The sequence below is a fragment of the Larus michahellis genome, chromosome 6, assembly GCF_964199755.1.
Source record: "Larus michahellis chromosome 6, bLarMic1.1, whole genome shotgun sequence".
Classification (NCBI taxonomy): domain Eukaryota; kingdom Metazoa; phylum Chordata; class Aves; order Charadriiformes; family Laridae; genus Larus; species Larus michahellis.
This window is the reverse complement of record NC_133901.1, coordinates 43,655,469-43,663,379: the sequence shown is the minus strand read 5'-3', so window position 1 is coordinate 43,663,379 and position 7,911 is coordinate 43,655,469.

Below are 7,911 nucleotides of genomic sequence, written 5' to 3'. Positions count from 1 at the left end.
TGAAATTTGCTTTTCATCGTTCCTCACTATTTGCATTGGAGCTATACTGCCAAGAGACTACGGCTAGTAGAGAGGCAGGATGGGACTGTTGGTCTGACTCCATGTGGCAGTTGCTAGATCTGAGCATAAAGAGCACCAACATTTAAAATTAACTCTGAAATTTGTCCTCTCCTGCTGATAGCAGACACTGACCAAAGCCAAAATTCTAGACACTGGTGAAAGTCAGATCTGCATCTCAATCATGTGATGAGACAGGCTATGCAATCACGTTTAGACTGGTTTTACACTGGCAACACATTCTAGATATACATAATTTTAATGGGATCACAACTTGGCAACCAGTGCTATCTGACAGTCTATATGAGAATGGGATTCAAGCTTTTTCATTTGTTATATGTTTACAAGCACATTTATTCTTCTTTAATAAAATAAAAGGTTCTATATTGCTTCTGGCTTCACCTGTACAGACATTGAGACCCGGCAGGTTAGTAAAAAAGTCTGGGGCAAGGTGGAGTTATTTAATTTCGTGGTGGCACATTACGTAGTTTTCTGTCTCTGAGGTCACTGGGGATGATGTATAAAAACGGGATCTGTCAGAACATCAGGCACTTTTTCTCCCACTCTAATGCCTCCTTTGTACTGTGGGGTGTTTTTCTGTCTTTGCTAAAGAATTAGTCATCCGGTTGAGAAAGTTCATTTAACAGCTCAGACTTTCCTGGCAGAGTATTCAGCTTCTTGGATACACAAAATCTTGCTTATCTTCTGTCATTAAATATCTTGGAGCATTATCAGCCAGAGTAGGATGATGGTCCCTGTGGTCTGGACAAAATCCAGATCTGATATCCAAAATTCCTCAAGAAATTCAAACAGTTAACGGGGTTTCTTTTTGTATTTTGCCCTACAGAGAGTTCTGTTATCAGCAGAGACAAACATAATTCTTGTGTGGTACTAGTCCCTCACCCTGAGAGGGATTATGCATATGATTAGATTTCAGTGGAGCAGCTTGTGTATAAATTTAAGCAAGAATGTGTTACAGGACTGAAACTATTGCGAATAAGATGCATAGTACCCCTGGGATCTTTTGATGAAAGGTGGTGTTATCTGTATTACTCATATCAGATACATTGCTTTTACATGAATGCGGTGGTTGTAGTCAATTCATTTTCTAATGTTTGGAAAAAAAGATAGGAACCCTGGATGGCCTGAAAAGAGGATCAACATATCACAGGCACCGCATGTAGATTCTTCCCTAGCAGAGCTGGCTGACAGGTATTTCATGGAGTTAAAGGTCATACATTCCTTTGTGTGTCAGGCTACAGTTTGCACATAGATCAGATACCTTTGACGTTTGTATTCACACACACCACTTAAAAGCTCTTCCCGCTGACTGTTGCAGAGCTCAGAATTAGCTGGCTAGCCAAAATCACACGACCTGATTTTTTTCTTTTGTGCTGCCCACCACTGCTGGCTATTATTAGATTCCCACAGAATTGTCCAAATCTTGATAAGCAGCGACTGATGTGTGGCCAGAGCGGGAACACTGAGAAATGGATAGGCTTGAATAAGGCAGTCTTAAAAAAAAGCATCTACTGCTTTCCTTGGGAGGCAGCAAAAATAACAATTTGTTTTCTGTCTGTGCATTACAGAGATGGCAGGGAGGGCCACTTGCAGCTCTTTTCTCACTGGAACATTCAAACTTATCCTTCTGAGAGCCCAAGACTGAGACCAGTCCTGGGAAAACTAATTTGCCTCAACCTGTGATCCCTGTTATATTCTGTGGGATGAATATCACAATCAGTAAGCTCATCAAGATGGGCTTAAGCTTCTTAACATTCCTTCAAAAGCGTCCCAGAGTTCTTTCCTTTATGGTAGTCGTATTAGAAATGTGCCATTTTTTCAGACAAAGGCTGAAGTCCTGAGCCTGCTCAGGATTGCATGTTTTGCATTTGATACCAGATGAATCAGGACTTCACTCAAATTGGTCTACATGTGGTCTCTTTGTACATCATTTGCCCTGAAAACTAACTGAAGTACCCACCACTTGAATGATGCAAGGTGTGTCAACCTTCTGGGGCATGTGCTGCATTTTGTATAATTTGTCTGGTTTCCTCCTCATTCGTACTCAGATACCACCTAGTTGCCTTCATACTCAGTAGTTTTATATAGGGCTAAAGAGAAGCTGCACTTAGCATGAGCTAGAAAGAGCAGTGGCTGGGTGCCACCTGTTTCTAGGTGATGAAGAACTCAGCTGGAGACCAAGGGTTGGATGCATCTCGCAGAGCTAGTGGTCTACACTCTCGCATAGTCAAGGGATAAAAGTAGATCTTCCTACAGCATAACCTGTCTGTGCTCACTCAATTTCTACCTTAGGAGGAGACAAATTTAGAAATGTTTCTTTCTCTCCTTAACTGAAAAGGAAGACTAGCCAAAGAGTTCAGATAAAGATTTGTAGACCTGTAATTTGGACAGACAAATCCCAACTTATGTGCTGAGCAGCAATAAAGCTCCGTCAATCAGTGTCTGCTTTGAAAATGTTCCTGAATTTTTTCCCTCTTGCATTCATGCTGGACTATCACGATGTCTCAATATTGGGCCGTAGTGGCAAGTAGGATAAGCAGTGCAAAATCCCATAACCCTACAAACTTGAACAATTTTATGGAATGAATATCTATGTAATTGTATTAAAAATAGTTACTACTATACATGTTAATGACCTTGTTTTTCTTAATTTACCCTCAATATAACTGTGTATATATAACTGAAACAGTAAGCACTAGGAGCTTTATCTTTGGTTTTAGCATGGGATATGTCAGAGTTCAGTGCTATGAACTCAGAGCACTCATCATGCATCTCAATGAAAGCCAATAAAATATCTTTTGGATCTAAGTTAGAAGAAAAAAAATGTTTCTTAGCGCAATGAGCTCTGTCTGCAAAAGTGTGTTGGGATAGTTCTGACTGCAGCAATGAGATTTTAAAAAATATTCTGAAGTAAAACCACAACTTCTTACCCCTGCGCGCTGTATTTTAAGGGTCAAAAGTGAGCTGTGAGAACAGCAGAAGTCTGCCTTTGTGCTGCACTGTACTTGGCACATGTCCTCATTAGAAGGAAAAGTGATCCACCCAAAGTAGGATGTCAACTTAACAACTCTCCTCTTTCCCACATACTCCTCTTTGAACAGAGAAGGTGGGTTTTTTTATTGTCAAAGTCCCTCAGGGTCATGGTTTCTGAGAAACTTCATGCAAGTTTAAAACCTATTTGAGTCTTTTCCTGCCGCTGATACTTACACAAGGCAGGTTTCTTTAATTATTTTAATCTCCACTTTCTACCAGCAATGACTGGCTTCATTTTTTCTTCTCTTGTTTGGTTTTGTTGCCCCACTAAAACCCGGGTATTGCAGAGGTTCGTTTTTTTTTTTCTGAGGGTCACACTAAAGACAGCTTAGTAATCTGAAAAAAATAACATATTTATCAGTTCACTTTCCCCCTCAGACATGGAATGAATAAAAGCAAATCTATAAAGACATTTAATTCTGGCACCTAATGGCATGCCAGGATCAGATGCGCACTACATACCTGGTAAAGAACCATAGAATGTGTTGGGGGGAAGGGATCTTAAAGGACCTAGTCCAACCCCCTTGCAGTAAGCAGGGACATCTTCAATAGATCAGGTTGCTCAGAGCCTCATCAAGCCTGGCCTTGAATGTCTCCAGGGACGGGGCCTCCACCACCTCTCTGGGCAACCTGTGCCAGCGTCTCACCACCCTCATTGTAAAGAACTTCATCCTAACGTCTAATCTAAACCTACCCTGCTCCTGTTTAAAACCATTCCTCCTCGTCCTATCGCTACATGCCCTTGCAAACAGCCCCTCCCCAGCTTTCTTGTAGGCCCCAGCAATGGCCATGATAGGGTGAAGGGGATGGGTCTCAAGAAATGAAGGTTCTTTTAATGTTCTTGTTACAGAACATCACAAAATAATAATAGGGACCAGTAGAGAAACAGTTTCATTTTTATCAGGAAAAATGAAAACTGAGTTCATTGCAGAGTCACATGACTCCCATTGAGGGCTTAATAAAGGCTCCCTTTACTGTTGGATCTTGCTATAAATAAGCAGATGGTGGTTATTTTGGGTCCAAATTGTTGTTTTTACATGCAAAATGTCTTTGGATAGCAGGAGGAAAGGTTGAATAGCTTTAAATTAAACAATAAAAGCATGCTGTATTTAAAAAAGAAAAAAATACATAGAAGCAAGAGCAACAATACTATCAGTATGAAAAGCCTTGAAGCCTGAAGTTCTGGCAATGTTTTAAAGCCAAGTGAGATAAATACAGATTACCCAAATACAATAAATTGGAAAATTGGTGGAGTCTTGCTGATTTATAGCAATAGAGTTTTGCTCCTATGATTTTATTTTCAAGTTAAGGCTTCAAATACATGATTTAAAAAAAAAAATATAATAAGGTCTAGCCATAAGCCTTTTTCGGATGGCTCTGGTTACACAGCTTGCACCTCAAGTTTTATATTTTTAATATTTACTTTTAGCTGATGAAGACCTGCCTACCTTGATTTACACCCTCAGAAGGATTTGTGCCGTAAGATCCCTAGTGCTTTGTGTTGTAACATGATCCTGCCTGCCCGTCCCCGTCCCCTGCCTTGTAGCACCTAAAAACACGTATAATTGGAAAATCTCAGGTCAGTGATACTCAACTGCTTGACTTCAGTCCTGAGCAGCAGCAACATGTACACAAGAAGGGCTCCATACCAATGAAAAATCAGGTTAGATTCAAGCCTTTTGCTTCTCTGGATTAATAGTCTCTAGCGTAGATGTCTCCTAGATTTACTTCCAGATACTGCATTTTTATAGAAGCATTCAATACGCAATACTTGAGAGAAGCACTGGCAATAGCACATGGAGCATTTGCCCTGGAGCTCTAGGTAGTCTCCTTGCCATGAGCGCAAACCCAACAGCTGCACCATGACCACAATCACTGCCTCTCAAACCGTTTCAAGAAGGACTTGGACTTTCCCCTCTCCGTGGGATGCCAAAAGCAGACTGTTTCTCCTGGTTCCAGGAGGCTCCGATCCAGAGCCTTTCCTAGGGAACTGCCAGGCTTTCTTACAGACTCTTCAGTCCACAGAATTCTTATATATAAATGCTCTTGGTGGGAGCTGCCCGCAGCAATGCACAGCGCTATCTGGCCCCTGCTGCTCTGGGGTCACTCAGGTAAAGGACGGCAGCTCCTGTGCTGTAGGCAAGGTCTCCTTGTTGGCATCCATGGGAGCTGCAGGTCCAGCTCTTTGTATTCATGGCAGAGGTTACATTACACCGCTTGTTATAAGGAGCTCTTTCAGGATTCCCACTGTACCAGCCCGACCTACCTGTTATATTCTAATAGCAGCTGTTCCTCAGTGCTGTTCTTGAATCTTCTCAGAGTCATAACACTAAACTTCAACATGTTGAGTTTAGGTACAATTAAGACCATCAGGAAGGTCATTTTGAAAATTAAATCCAGAAATGTGCTGGGTGTTAGCTTCACTTCTGGCCTCATGTACTGCCTGTTTGTATTTGTCTGTTGGGAGGGGTAGCCCTGTGTGCATTGGGTGAATGCTGAGGGCTGAGCAGGAGAGAGCCCATGGCCCCATTCGGTTGCCCTGGGAGGACAAACTGACCCTCCAAGAGATGAGACGGGGGAAGGCAGTTGCTCGACTGGGACAGGGTAACTCTGCCCCGACATCCCTCTGCAGTCCATGGCTAAATACCAGATATTGTTGTAGAGGAAGGCTGCTTGTAGCAACTTATGTTCTTGAACAGAGGATAAAACTACTTTGCCTGCCAAAAAAGTCCTCCCAGGCATGAGCCTTGTGACCTCTTGAGAAGGGATGGTGTTCCCTGCACCTGCTGTTTTCATTTGGGTAGTGTAATTCCAAATGAAAGTAAACTACTGGAGGGGAGCAGAAAAGCTGGAATTTGTCCAGGTAGATATTGGCGTGTAATAATTGCAAGTGAGCTTGTGTTTCCTTCTCTGGGAATGGTTCACGAATTTCATGTGCAGGCTTTGCCTTACCCACAGCTTAAATGCAGCTGTCTCAGGGGAAATACGGAGGTTATTTAATAGTGCCCAGCAATGACACAAAACAACTTAGGGCAGGAAGAGAAGAGCACCATATTAAATGAAAACTGCATAAAGCAAAATGTAGGGAGACAGAATGTAATTACCCAACTTGGAATGTGGCCAAGGCACTGATGCTAACACCTATATTAATAAAAAAAAAAAAAAAAAAAGGAAAAAATGCCACTACAGTCATCAACATCACAGAGACGAGACCTTGCTTTCAGCCTCTCTTCTGAAAGATGGCACCTCAAGTAGCACAGTGCCCATTAGCATTATGCCGGGGTATTGATTCAGTACCTACTAAGAAGGAAGAAGGCCACCTACTGAAGAACATGCATAATTAAACCTAAAAATTGAGCTATTTTCTTTGTGAAATATAGTGTTCTCATAGCACTGTTTCCCCAGGAATACAGCCTTGAAAAAAAAACTAGTTTGCACTTCACCTCCAAGGAATTTTGCAAAGGTCAACCACTAGAGCCAGTTGAATACATTATTTAGTGACTTGACCATTTTATTACTGAATATTTCATTGGGTTTGTTTTTACAATCAACTATTTCTGTTCATGCTAAAAGGAAGTACCACTAAATACCCATTTTTACTGTGCTAGACAGCGAGACAGAGGCAGCCAAAGGAAGCAGATACAACCCATTGTCCTTGATTTTTAACAGCTTCTAATTCCTTTGGGTTCCTTTGGTAACTTCCACCCTCAAGCAAGCTTCTCAGTATTACTCTAGAAGACTGTAACAGAAATCAGGATCCTTGTTGCTGCTCAAATAAAATTCAGTAGCTTTCTGCAAGATCACTCTGTATTACACCATGAGGTCCCAAAGATACACCATCAAGTATTTACAAGCTTCCCTGGGAATAGGGAAAGAGAGAAAGTGAGTCGAAGGCAGAGGCACTCTGGTGGGAGGGTGGTTTTGGCATCTCCTGTGCAAAGTGGAGACATGCAGACTGGAAAGGACCTGTATGTTTTTCACAGTTATGATTTTAGCCACAGAACCAGATTCAGCCTGGATGTGGTCTTCTACCCTTTAACAAAATGGGTGTCTTCCTAAAGGAAAATCCCAAGATTTCACCTCAATCAGAAGTTCCCTAAGTTGATGCAGAAATCATTTGAGACCTTAGGGCCTGTGTTGTGCACAAGTTGCTTCCAGGCTAAAATTCAGTAAACCTGTATAAGATGGTTACCTAAACATGCTTTTGACCTTTGCCAGTCTGTTGTGGTGTTTTGCTGAAAGGGTAGGTCAAGAGTTTTAGGAAAATAGATTTGTTTTATAGAACAGATGCAGAAGGTATAGATAGCTTATGTAAAAGTTGCATTTTGGCATTTACTTCGTGTTCAAAAACTACGGGCACTACGTATTTCAGTATTTTGCACGTTTATTTTTTACTAGGATATCTCAGCTTTTCTGGGTACATGCTAAATGATTTTTAAGATCTAAATTGCAGAGCTTGCTTTTAACAAATAAATACTATTCAGCACTTGTAAAATTATCTAGTTATGTTAAGTCTTCATGGGCAGCAGCTTCTGCTTTTCTGTATAATATATGCCCTTCAGAGCCTGTGCATTCACCAATATGATTTTATGGGTATCTGAAGTAAGTTGGAACAATTTAGATTAATAAACTACATAGCAGCATTGTTATGTGGAGGTTGTATTTGCTCCACAGTTACAGCTGAGACATACTTTCCATCGTAAACCCAATAAACGTCGCCCCCTTTATATTATCAAAAAAGCTCTTTCCACTTCAAGTTATGCTTAACTGGTCTCTGACTAGTTAAAATGTTTTTTGCCA